Here is a 14,326-nt window from a genome sequence, read left to right as displayed (position 1 = left end):
AAGCTGCGCCAGGGGAGGTTTAGGTTGGATACGAAGAAAAATTTCTTCACTGAAAGGGTTATCGAGCGCTGGAAGAGGCTGCCCAGGGAAGTGGTGGAGTCCCCATCCCTGGAGGTATTTAAAAGCTGGGTAGATGTGGTGCTTAGGGACATGGTTTAGTGGTGGCCTTGGCAGTGCTGGGTTAACGGTTGGACTTGATGATCTTAAAGGTCTTTTCCAACCTTAACGATTCTGTAATTCTCAGGGTGAGTCCAGTGTGAGGCATTGGTGTAAATGCCTCCTGCCCTGTTAGGCTGGGGCTAATAATGTACCGCTTTGGTTTTCACCCCGTGGAAAGAATAAATGCATTGTGCAGTGGTTTTTTTCCTGCTTTTCGTCCTCTCTGTCACTGACTGGTGCTGCGTTTTTAGGAGTGCCAAAATCCTGGGTTTATGAACTGTAAAACTCAAGCGCTGCAATTAAATGCCCCTGCAAGGAGGGACAAATGCTGAGTATTTCTAGGATGCAGTATTTTTGCCACAAGATGGCATCAAAGATGACAGTTTATCGGACCCGGCAGGAATGACTTTTGCCCCATCAAGGTCTGCACGGTGTATATTTCTTGCAAGGAAGCAATACACAAATATATTCTTGCAAGGAAGCAATACACAAATATATTGCTTCTAAACCCTTGCTTTTAGTTGAAGGTCAGCCTACCATAAAGATCAAAGTTGCAAAACACAGAATTGTTGCTGTAGGAGGGAGTGATGGGACAAGCTCTTCCTCATTTCCAGAAGTGTAGGACCATCGAGACATGGCGTCTTAAGAAGTTTGGGGATAAAAGAGTATTTGGAAGGCTCAGCTTCCAAGAGGATCACTTGGCTATGAGAAATAGGGATGTTTTTAGCAGGAGGGGGAAAAAAACAGCAGTTGAACAGTGATAATGTGAAGAGAGGAAAGGTGAAAATGGCAGTGGTTAATATTTGGCTTTTATTGTTCTAAATATTGTTAATATTTATCTTTTATTTGGCTTTTATTTTATTGTTTGTACAAGATTAGATGTCAAGAAATGTGAGTGAGGCAGGGCAGGAGGCAGAATGACTGCGTTAAGTCATTACACAAGTCCTGAAGCACCTTCATGAAAACCCTAAATTGAAGCAATTGCTCTTCTCAGCAATGATGTTCTGTAACTGTAATACAGAAGAAAAAACCTAGTTATATCCTTTATGTGTTTAAGATTTTGGATGAAATTAAGGAATGTCCTGTTAGAAGTAAGGATCAGAATAAGAAAGCTGGCTTTTAATATGTATATAGAGGCTTCTCTTCCCCCCCCCCCCCCCCCCGACCACAGCTTTATGCACTCTGTTTTGAATTAATTGATGACAATGTACACACTTATGGATGTGGTCAGCACTAACTTGGAAAAATTATCTTCTATTTTTCTTTCCTCCAAGCAGTATTGTATTTTTTATTAAACACTTGTATTAAAGTGACATCTAGAGACTGGAGTCTGTTGGTCTAGGAGCTCTCTTGCACACACTGAAAGTGAATGTCAGTTCTGAAGAGCTTATTTTCCAGAGAGATAAAGCAGAAAATTGCTGGTAAAAGCTTTACATTTTATTTGGGAATAATTTGGGAATTTAGTATTGCGTTACTTCCTTCACTTGCCTAGCTAAGCACAGCCATGTGTGTCGTTCCTATTCTTGCAGGTTGCCAGAGAACATAAAAATTATTGCCAGCCTGTTTCAGAGCCTCAGTTACTTGTGCTTATGACCAGTCATGAATGTGTCATTTTAAAGCACAGACTAATAAGGTGGATATGTCATTTAACAGGATGGTCTCCAGGTGGATTACTGAAGTGTGGATTGGAATTGATTGCGTATTTTTTTTTTTTTAAGTACAGTTGGTGCCAATGACTTGAATAAGGGGTCAAACAAGCCATAGTTATCTGTACGACCAGCTCCAAAATATTTTACCTTCCTGGTGTATGTATAACTGTATTTTTTGACCACCAGAGGGTAGTGTCATTCCAAACAATTGCTTTTGCTGTGATCCTATAGCAGCTTTATCTTCTGTTTTGCCACTGATTGATAGGTGACAATATAGATCTTCTAGCTACAAGTGCAAGCCCTTAATTTTGTAATTTGTAAAAAAAGAATGTTCAAGCCTGGAATGTCTTTTAAAATTCATTTTGCAACATACAGTTTCTGCAACCTGACGAGTTGGGCTCATCAGTTTCTTCTTCCTTGTGGCACCGCTGGCTCCGTGTCTCATTCCAGGTTGCCCTTGTATCTGCTCCATGTACCAGATTCCCTCATGCTCCTGCCCGCTCTATACCAGGATGCATATAGTTTCCCTTTTCTCTGATACTCCCCACTTTCTTTTCTCCTCATTTCAGAGTCCCTCCACATCCTTTTTTCCCGTTTTCCCTTCCACACCTATCAGCGTGTGTATTTTCTTTCCTATTTGTGTATATTCCTACTTTCCTTCTCTGCCAAAGTTTCCGTATTTCCTGCTCTTTCCATAGCAGTTATGCAGTTAGTTAACTGTTCTTAGCTCTGCATATGGTTTCAGCACCCTTCCTTCCTAAATTTCCCTGATCTACTTCCTTTTCCTATAGGAGGCTGAGTCATTTGGAGGGTATCAACATGCCAAGAATTCTTGGATGGGTTTTGCAGGGGTGAAATTGGGCATTATCACGCTGGAAGATGCTGGCAAACGCTTCCAGCACTTCCAAGCGCTTGTTAATGAACAATTGCAGAGGAGTTGAGCCTGCAGTTCAGCTAACTGTGTAGCAGGGAATTCACGTGCCCGTATTTCTCTGTTGCGGTTTAGTGGTTTTCCCCCAAATCAGTAGCTTTCCACTGACATTTAAAACTGGAAATCGATTAGATACAGAAACTAAAAGTAGTCATAGTGCCTCTGAATAGAAAAATCTTGTTGAGCACAGGCCCTGGCAAGCTCAGGCACAGCTTCAGCCCAGCTTTTCTCAGCAAGCGGCTGTGGAGGTTTAGGACGCTACCCCGTTCTGGCTGCTTTTCACAGCAATTAAAGGGCGGTGCCAGACTTTGCACCAGAGGGCACTCAGAAGCTCCGCTGTACCTACACTGCTATGCAGACAGTAATCCTGCTGCATGGGCCATAGGAAGGAGCCAGGGATGATGACGTTAGGGGAATTGCTGAGTAGATGTGAGTGTGAGGTTTTGGACAATATATCCGAGAGTGCTTGATATTAGGGCAAGAAATGCCACCGCTGCATGTGTGGGCTATTGCTGTAAGGGGCTGGTGAGGATATCGGCACAGATCAAAGCGCAAAAAATGTACAGGCTCTTCAAAGCTCTGCCGATACCGGCAAATTAAACAGCATCAGGATGTTCCCGAGCACTGGAGCTCAGTTGTTTCTACTGATTCTCATTAATCCTCCCGTGGTTTTAGCCTGGGCCAATGAGCAGTTTCCCAAAATACTCCAGGGCACGGTTTAGGGAATACATCCTGCCATCCCCGACGGGCAGGTTGTGTGCTTTCACTGACTTTTTGAGGCTTTAATAGAATGGATGTCCTGTGCCAGGTGGCCTCAGGGACAGAGACTGGTCCCAGACTTGTTTAATTTACTAATGTGGGTGTAATCACAGTGACTCGGCCCAGCCACTAGACTGAAAACTTGGATTTGCAAACCCTGTTGGGTTTAGGCAGCAGCAACTGAACGGGGGTTGCTCCCATCTGTTCCCCTACTCTGCTACCAAAGGTTACTGCCTCGTACCAAAGGACCAGAAGGTTTATTTGCTCTTCAGTCATGACTGGCCACCCTGCATGGTAAAAAAAAACCTGCCACTGATTTTTGTTTCCTGATCATGCTGTTAGCTTTGATAGGAAGCACTTTTTTCCTAAAAATATAATAAGCAATGTTATTTGATGAGGTGAATCATGGAGAAAGGAAGTCTCTAAACCACCTTGTGTTCATGATCACTGATGCAACAAGACATATACAAATGAATATACATAAAATCACTATTCTGTAATAATAGACACAGCTTTCAACACTATACAAACCCAGATACTTTGCTGTAGAAACTCACCTGTTCTTACTGCAGTAGGGTGTGTAGAATTAGGATTTTAAAGAAAATTTTTAATATGACTGGAGCAAAAATAGGTTAATTTTAAGTAAATGATGATTTGAAGGTAGGTCCTCTTGGCAAAAGGCCCTTGCATTACCTGATGCTTGATTTTCTTACGAGCACTCCAGTATTTCTCTTTTCCCCCTGAGACCAAGGTCCTGAATTCAAGTGATTCTATCTGTCAGTTTTGCTTTAAAACCAGAAGGATCTAACTTTCCTGCTTTTGAAGGCAAGCTCACAGGCATAATCCAAAAGGCTAAAAGCTGAAGCAAACAAAAAGCTAAAGGCAGAAAAAAAAGCTTCACATTTTGTAAAGGCTCTTGTTCTTTAAGCCCATTTCTGGGTGTTTTTTTCCCCTCTGGGTTATGTAGCACAAAATCATCCTTAGCTTTGCCTTTCTTAAGTGTTCCTGTTAGCTGCCACAGCCCCATTCTGGATAGCAAAGTGACACTTGCTAACAAAAATTGCACAGTGTGCAGTCCTTCATCTTTTGTTCACATTGTGTTGCTTTCCATCTGTTTGAAGTTTGTTCCAGAGTCAAACTGCTTGCCTTAAAACATGGTCCTGTATTGAACAGGGAGTCCATGAAGTGAATGTTTATTGTCTCAATATATCCATTGCACTCAACTTTCAAAATATTTTTCCATAGAACCCTATTTCTTAGAACTGTAAATGCTGAAAAACCAGTAGAAGGCCCTGAGGTGAAATGACTAGTTTTCAAGTGTATTTACAACAGCTGTCTCCAAAACAACAAACTGAATTCTCTGCTTCTGTTTACTATGCACAGTGCCATAGAACAACAAAAAATATCATTGCTCTGTTATCTTTTTACCTGTGGGTGTTTCTGAGAAAAATAATTGCGTAAGAGCAAAACACAATATTCTGTTGAACTTGAAAAGAAAGGTACATTACCGAATTCCAGTTGCTGTCACTGATAATTATCTTTCTGTAAAGTGCCATGGAACAAAACGAACAAATAACGTGGCACTGCAATTTACAGCGGCTCAAATTAGTATTTTTGTACCAATCTGGTTTCAAGGCTAGAAAGAAGGTTAAGAGGGACTGTATTGTCTCATGTGGCACTAAAATGTATTTAAATATGCATTTGTGTTTTGCTGGGCTGAGTTAGAGACTTGGAGTCCAGCAGTCTTTTCGCAAAGCAGTTAAACTCTGTGAAAGCTTTTAACCTGGTTCATACTCATTTTTGACTTTGTCCTTCATGGGTCTGGGTTGTGAGCGGCATTCCCTGTACTGTGTGAGCAGGAGGGCTTGTACTAGTAGTGTTGCCTTTTGCACTTGCTACCAAAGCAGTGCTTTGGCCCAGTTCTTGAATTAAGGTTTAACTGTAGGTAAACTGTATATTGGAGTATAAATCATCCCACTGATGTCGGCATACACCTGCCAGGTGCCCTTCTGAACCTGCTATCAGACATCACGTTCGCTTGACAAGTATGAAAGCATTTATCAAAAAATGTATGTTAGCAAGTGTCCCAGAAACTTCTTTGTGGGAAAGTAGTGAGTTCTTTTGTTCTCCCTCTCTCAGTTGTTAGTGATAATGACTCATGCGTTGCTTATAGCCTCAAAAATACAATAGCAGTAGTTCAGAAAGCAAATGGGAGCTCTGCTTTTCTTTATGAACAGGTGATGAAAGATTTTAAGAGAAGAAAGGAGGCAGCCCATCTTAGGAGGATTTCAATCAGACAGCTGCAGCAGCAAGCTTGACCAAAGGTGAGTGAAGAAACAGATAAAAAGAGAATGATCACAACTTCTAGTTCGCTCTGATGTTGTCTGCTTCTGATGCCAACAGAAAGATTGTGGAACTGTGGAAAAGGAACATGACTATGATTTGTGCCTGGTTTTATATTTTATATTACGTGTTCCCTTTGAGCTGTACCGTGCCTGTGTCCTTTGTGGTTTCCTTCAGAGACTGCATTTTGTAAGCTCATCTTTGCTGGAGTCCCTGTTGATAAGGTGCATTTGTTCATTGTCTGCTTCTGGGGCCATGAAGCTGAAGCAAAGGCAGATTTCGGCGTTAGACAGGAAGATCAATTTGAGTGAGTGGCTCCCTGTGGCAGAAGTTTATGTTAGTGAAGTTGTTGCTTTTAGCGCCAGGAGACCTCTCGTGCCTGTTTATCATTGCATTCACATAATTGCTTTGAAAGTTTAATAAGATTAAAGCTTTATTAACACAACTGTGTTTCTTCCATTTCACTCAAGCAGATGCAGTACTTTTTCTGTGGGGGATTACCACATCTTTTGTTTGCTTATATTTTATATTTTAATATGTATATTTTTTCCAGTGTGAGAAGAGGTGTTGAGTGGACTACTTCTATATAGTAGTCATAATTTAGTTGTGAGAGATGAGGTAATCGGGTAGCAAAGCATTGGTTTGTTAGTCAAGAGAGGTGCAGTGTAATCCTTTTTGCATAATTAATTTGTGTTGCGGTCTTGATTTGATTCCTGTTCTGCTTGTCTGCATCCTTCTACTTGTCAACATACAGCTTAAGCACTTGGGTGTATGGATCATTGCAGTGTGGCATGCAACCAGATCTCAGATGGGATCTCTAACCCTAATGTAATACAAAGAATTAGTAATAACAATGATCTCAGAATATTAAATGAACATTAAAAGTATGTTTCACAGTACTGTTACAAGATACAGTAGAAAATTGCTCATTTTACTGTGTAGTAAATCAACAGATAGTTAAATGCCTTGCCTGAGATGACAGGAAGGCTGTGGATTATGTGGAGGAACTAAGCAGCATCTAGGCCTCTTGACTCCCAAGTTTGTACCGTGATCACAACATCAAAGTGAAGTATGAACGCCTCCCAGATGCTCCCTCCAGCCCCTTCAAGTTATCGGTAAAGCTGCGAGCTGTGACATCGGAAAGCGTAACCCAGCTCACGTACGGGGAGCGCTCAGTCTGTGCTCAGGTGACTGGGTGTGATTTTGTTGGTTGTTTTTTACCTTCAGTTGCTGCTGCTGCTTGGGTATTCTTGGCCTAAAAAGTGAGCGATGACTTTGCTATTTGCTGTGGACATGCTGGGCCCAAGCTGAACCAACTGGAGCTTTGAAAGTTTTCATGAGGGTAAAATGAGGACACTGAGTATCAAGAGACTTTCTTTCCTCAGTAGGATGTTAGGCATCATCCTTCAAGGCACATAATAAGAGGTGACTTGAAGGACAACATGGAGACACCAGGTCTTTGAAACAACTTCTGTGTCAAGCCTGCCACTTCTCAATTACTCTGTTTCTACCTTTGTATGAGTTTTAGCCTGGTGAGAGGTGCCATGTTAAAGTCTCTGAAATCTGCACTTCCATGTCACCTTTAAACAAAAATTGGTTTGGGCTCAGATTCAGCCAGGGCATAACTACAGACAATCGCTAATTTTCTGTGATGTCACTAGTTTCCCAGAATTGAAGCTTTTGTTATAAACATCCATTTTCTCCCACCTTCTCTGATTTCTAGCCCTCAGGATTTCAGAAAACAATTCAGCATGTGACTGAAATGAGTTTTCAGAAATCTTGGGAAAAATAGTTCTGAGAAACATGAACGGATGCCTTTCTTCTCAGTGGGTAACATTTCTGAACTTAACAAATGAGATCATTTCATTTTAGTTGGAATATCGTTGAGGAATTGGACTAAGGTGCCGTCACAATTTCCCAGTCTGCCTAGTGGCCAAGTAACTCTGAACAATGACAATTTTAAAGTTGATAGAAAATCTTTGATGGAAAAAGTGACAGGAGCAGTAACAACTGTGCTGCTGAGATAAACACTTTTTTTTTATTAGATCTATGTGGTTATAGGCTTGTCAAGTGTTTATAACGAAGCCAGAGTGCAGTAATACAATACAAACAAAACACATGAAAACAATAAATGAATAATATTTTCAGGGCTAATTTTCAGGCAAGACAGAATCTGCTAATTAAATTTACCGATGACATAAAATTGGAAGGCAATATCAAAACAAAGGAGAACTGAACGTCATATAGGAAGCACTGCATTACCTTGAGGACTGGGGTAATAGAAATCAGATGAAGTTTGATAGTATGAATCACAAAGTCATGTACTGGGGACTAAGGGAAAAAAAATTGATAGAAGAAAGGAGATTTGCAGAAAGAGTAGAGGTAAAACATCTGATGCAGTCGCCAGCTGCTAGTGCGCTGTGGACCAGCACTAAGATGTGCCCAGATGAAGGCAAATGAAATCTTAAAATGTCTCTGGTTGCTGTTTCAGGATACATGGAGCAAGCTAATGCTCTGCAGAGGGATGGCCTGTTTAATGTAAAAGACACAGGAGCAAATGGAAAGACGTAAGTGTAAAATACAAAGTAGGAGAAGATTTCTAATCAAAACCAAACCCATTTATTTTAAGCTTTGATTCCCATGCTTCTAGGAGCAGAGAACATGAATTCATGAATCAAGGCTTCCTTTTCAGTCACGTTATCAGTTCCTAGAATCACAGCTAAAACATGTGCGGGCTCATTTCATTTACTGTCAGTAATACTTTTCGCCGCTCAAATGTAACAACCTCCAAGAAACCTGGGAATTAATTTTAAAGAAAAGCCAAAATCAAGTTACCAATTGTATCAGGGTTCACTAAGCTGTGCCAGAGCAAAATTGACCGTGCATAATTTGTCTAAACAATAAATATAAATGGAAAGAGTGGGTTTTAATTAAGCTGAGGATCAAACAGAGGATCTCAGAAATGCAGTGTCTCTCCTAGTCTGCTCTCTGCAGAATCTTCAGCCCAACCCCCCAAAAGTAAAATCAGACTCAGCTAGGATACAGGAAAACTGACTTGCATGTTAGAGCAAAACTGAAACTGAAGGTCAGCAAAGGGTGTACATTTTCTTTCATAAGGAAATATACGGTAAAGAGACAGAGCCTGAGCTTTTTTTTTTATGAGCTAGGACTTAAAAGAAATCTTGGTTGTGTATGATTCTGCGTCAGTATCTGCAAAAGTGCTCGCTCCAGTCCAATTCCACAATCTCAAGCTGGTAAACCACCAATAACAAGGATAATAAATACTTAAGATTCCAAGGCATAGACTTGTAGTGAACCAAGGAACTAGACTTGGTAATACTACATGGAAAATGAATCCTGCTGGTTCTGCTGAAAAGAGTGTGGAAAAGAAAAATATTAAAAAGCTAGCCTAAAGGATGCACTCCATTCAAAACATATTTAAAACATAATAATTAGCTGCATGGATCCCCTTGGGTGAGGTATTCAGCAAGTGCATCTGAAAACCTAATTCCCTCTCTTAGTGTTTACAATCTGAGATGAATCTAATGGACTGATGCCAAGAGCCAGTGGACCATAACTTTGCAAATTACTTCAGAAATGTGACTGATATCTTACCAGGGTTATCACAACTCCTACGGAGACCATGAAAAAGCATAATTTGCAATAAAAATAATTATTTTCCTTTAACTACTTGTAATGGGGCCCCTGTTTGAGGCTACCTATTTAGTTTTAATTATCTCTAATGTTTTTCAGACAAGGGTCTGTCTTGGGCTGACTCACCCCCACTTCCCCCTGAAATTTAAGCCAGAGGTGTTCAGTCATTTCCCAGTATGAAGAGAACAAGAGGTTGTTTTTCAGTTTTAAAACATCTTAGAAGCTTGGATGCTTTTGGTTTTTTTCCCGGTTTGGCAAGAGGACGGACTATGTGTCAGGACTGGGCCTCTTGGGCCTGTGAAAATTGACCTAAATTTGGCCAAGTCAGAAGCCTTTGAAAAAGAATCTCGCTTCTCATGTTCTGAGGAGCTGTGCTGAACGTCAACAGTGAAATAAAACCGTGGGTGGGAGAATGACAGAGACCGGGTGAGACGATGGTGGGAGAGAGGGGACATGAACAGGAAACTAGGACTGGCCTTATGAAGGTGTTGGATTGGCTGTGGGGGAGTAGAGACGGATTTACCTAAACAGTCTGGTGTGCGTGGGGACAAATATATTGGACAAACAAACCAGAAATGACAGGATGTATGGGAAGTGCGAAACTGAGACTGAGCAAGAGCTGGTCCCCATAGGACTGGAGAGATTGCTTCTCCCCCTTCTAGGGTATTATAAAAATAAGAAAGAAATGCTGAGGTTCTATTATGGTGAAAATCATAGAAAACTATAGAATAAAGTAATATTTTCTGTCTTCAGGTTTGACCAGCTTACAGTGAATGTGGCATTGGAACATGCATGAAATAAGGAGGAATTGAGCTGCTGTTGCTTTAAAAGGTGGATTACTGCCATGTCCCTGAGATATCTAAATTATGGTTTTGTACGTTCATCATGGTAAGATCTGTATTTCAGAAGGAGATTCAGTTTACTTAAGACTCTGATCTGATCCGAATTCTCTCAGTGCCAGGAGGCACACAAGGCGCGAACATCGTTCTTCCACTTCGATCAGTCTGCGGCTGCGTGCTCTGGAGTCCCAAGGGCCGCAGCACAGTCTTCTGTTGGTTTTTTTCCTCAAAACATGACCGATCCAGTTCCATCTCCTCCTCCTCACTTCATTACTGATTTTCTCCATCTCTGAGTTGATGCTCGTCGTTTCTGCAACTTTTTATTTTTTTTTTCCGGGAGGAGGTAGTTGGCCTCCTGCCCAATTACTTAAGACTCAGACTACCTAAATTTGGTGCGTAAAGACAAACGACACCAATCTCCCCTTGAGTGAGTGTTGTTCTTTTTGTGAACCAAATGAGGAAGCAGGGATCTGTGGAAAAACAGCACCAACTCAGATAATTAAAATCCATTACAAGGTATATAGGCAAAGGGCATTAATTAAGGTGGTGCAGCTGACCTTCGCTTTGGCATTTCACGGCCTTCAAATGCTTAGATTTGCAAACTTCATTAGTGTTCTTTTAGCATCCTTTTTGTGTGTTTAATTAATGTGGTGTATTGTTTGCATAGAGGTAGAGCCTGGAAGCCCTAGGCAAGTATTGTAAGGCTTTGCAGTCACAACACAGAATAGCTGTCAGAAGCCCAGATTTTTCAGTTACTGCTGTCTTGGACTACATTTGAAACAAACTGAGATGTATGAACTTTGTTTCGGGAACACAAATAGCGGTGTCTAGCCCCTGCCTTGTCTATTTAGACTGAGAGCTTTTCAGAACAGGAGACGTGTTATCTCTGTACAATTTCTACTATCCTGTGTTACCACCTTAGGACTCTAAATTCTGTGCTGATAAAGACGGTTAGTAATAATCTGTAATATAAAACCTTTTAAAATCCTTAAGCCTCACTGGTGCATGTCAGAACTCCCCAGCTGGATGTTGCAGGCTGAGTGCTCTTAACAGACAATGGAGATTGTCATTTTGTTTCGTTGTAAATGCTTGTGGTTTTGAAGACATCCATTCTTCTCCTTCCCACAGAGCTCAGAGTGATTTGGGCATGCAGTAGTGACCATGAAAGTTTCTGGCTTCTATGCATTTCTTACAGTATTAGATAAGCTGCTTGGTTTTGTAACGCACGAAACAGCTAGAACCGTCCTCCCTGCAAACGCTTGGGTGACCATCACTCATCTCCGGAGGCAGGCAGGCGGTCAAGGACAGTCTGGCTGTCTTGTTCTTCCTCCTGCAGTCCCCTCTGACTGAGCTGGGAGAAGAGGGCTGTCTCAGGTCGGGAAGCTGGTCTGAAGAGCTCGCTCCCTGTGGATGCCAGCCATGGTTCTGCTCCAGCTGTCTTCAGGTCTCCAGGTGCAGCTCTTCAAAGTCAGTACATTTTTTGGCAGCTCTGTCTCCCCCTTTTTCTTTAAACTTACTTGGTATGTTTAATACAGGGAGGTTGTGATGTCCACTTACATTTCTACCATAACCTAGAAGCCTGGATAAAAGATTTAGTTAAAAAAAGAGTTAACAGTAGGCTAAATTTGTTGTGGTCTGATTGCGTGGAAGTCTGTAGAGTTACACCTGGAATGACTCTGGCGTAATGCGTGTGGCAAACTTGTGACTGACGGGAGAATTTGGCTCAGTTTGCAAGCATGTGGATGAACTGCAGGATCAAAACTTTCCGTTCCAATTGAAATAACAAGAAAAGTCATCTCACGCGCTCCGACAAACTTCGGTTTCATCAGCTGCCTGCTTTTGATCTGCAGTAAGAACCAGTGATCACACTTTAAACGATTACTTTTTGTTATATAAGGGAGAAGTGCGAGTGTAGATGTTCCTAATGACGTCCCCCCAACCCCGCCACAGAAGGTGACACCACAGCAAACAAAAATAGTGGGCATAGCTAGCAAAACTGTTCTCTTGCAATCAAAGTGTAAATAACACTTTGACATTGAGACTTAACTGCTATATAATGCTTTCTTTGGGATTGCATTGCAAGCAGAAAGGCAACTTACTATAAAGATAACCCAAATCTCCGTGGAGCAGGGGTCTGAAGCGTGCTAGTTCTTCGTTGGCCATCCTGCAGCGCAACCAGCAAACTGCAGCTTAGCCAGTAAGCCTCTCAGACCCGCTAATCTGGCCTTGGTGGATGTGGAGGCTTTACAACAAAGCTGGAGAATTTAGAGGCAAGTGGATATCAGGTAAAAAGTAAAAGGAGTTAACCAAAATAGATACTGTCAGAACAAGGGTATATATTTATTTTGTAAAATAACTGATTTTTGACAAGAAAAATAGGATCTCTCGGGACTTCAGTGAAGTAGTTGCTGTGTTGCCACAAAGCAAACTGAGTCAAACAGGCAAAAGCGAGGATTATAGCAAGAATGGTGACATAAACAGGCGAGTTCAAAGTTCCCTACTTACTTATTTGGGATTTTTCATGATTGTGTCCCGTGAGCCCATTAAACTGGTTGTTTTGTGCCACGTTATCTACGCCAAACTAATAGGTTGTGAAGGAAAGAAACTCATGGAAAACACGCAGGTAAACAGCAAAAGGAGCGATCCATATCCTGGGTTTGCCAAGCTCTGCCTGGGTTGATGACTAGCAGACGTCAGGATGTCATCACAGCGTGTGTGTAGGTTGTGCACGTTTTTTGAGGCCGGTGTGATTTGGATATCCTAAATCACCAATGATTGGATGAAGTGACTGAGTGCTTGACATGGTCTGCTGGTAAGTCCTGAGCAAGTGCAAATTGCACTCTCTATAGTGTCTGTAAGTCTACAAAAAGTCAATTTTCTAGTATTGTATAAAGTAGACCAAGACTTAATTAGCTGGTTTGAGAAGTGGTTTGCAAAGTGGACCTAAAAGGGAAATCTCTCTGTCAGTCTTGGTTTTATCTATCTGATTTGTATAGCAGTATTTACGTGTGCTTGAAAAAAATCCTCTGGGAAGTAGGCAGAAAATCCAAGTTCCTTGTCTGGACTGGATGGGCTGTTTCCCTGCCTTTGGAGTGGGTGAAGAATAGGACAGGTAGGCTGGGACAGTCAGAAGGGAAAGGGTCAGTCTGGAAAGAGAAGTCAGTTTTGGCAGCAGTCCAACACAGTTTATGAGAGAAAACAGCAGAGTCTTTCATTTGACAGTAACTGGCCAGACAGGAGCCTTGTTCTGTAGTCGGAACCTGCTAGAAGCATTCCTCGCACCATGCAAAGCAGTAATTTCAGCTGCATTTCTGCTCACCCCGAACACCTGCAAATTACTGTACTGTTAAAAAAAAAACCAACGGGAAGGCTAAAGAGGGGGGAACACTTTGGAAATGCAGAACTTCCTATACAGGTTCTGAGGCTTGAGGTTGCTTGCTGATCTGATTTATTTTTTTAAGTAACTTAAGTTTATATGTTTAAATTTATTTTCCCTTACTAAGTGGGCCTTATAACCTGCTGCTGTTTTCTGATCTTCGTAGTCATCACATTATCTTACAGGGTTTGGGGAAGAAAACAAGGAAAAGATATAGCCCCTGGCAATCTCTCATCTGAATTTGTTTAATAATAGCATCCTGTTTACTTCTTTTTCATGTTTCCCCACAAATACTCTGTTCCGCATTTCCTTACTATGCATGAGGACTGTCTGCTGAAGGCAACTTAGCTCCTGTAGTAGGAAGGAACCACATGCAGTGCCTACATAGGCTAACAAAAGCTTAAGTGGACTTACTAATGGTGTGAATATAGTAGCATATACTCTGAAGTTGATTTTTTTAATAGCTCTGATTTGTATAGGTGCATATGGTGCGGAACAAAATAGAGGTTAAAAAAAGAAGTGATGAACTCTTGGTATCTTACTCCCTGTCATAACATAAATGGCTACGAAGGATACTGAGCAGAGGAGAATCAGGCCTGCTTGGCTTACTAGGTCT

This window comes from Platalea leucorodia, assembly GCF_965183815.1.
Source record: "Platalea leucorodia genome assembly, chromosome: 2".
NCBI classification, from domain to species: Eukaryota; Metazoa; Chordata; class Aves; order Pelecaniformes; family Threskiornithidae; genus Platalea; species Platalea leucorodia.
This window is presented reverse-complemented; position numbering follows the sequence as displayed.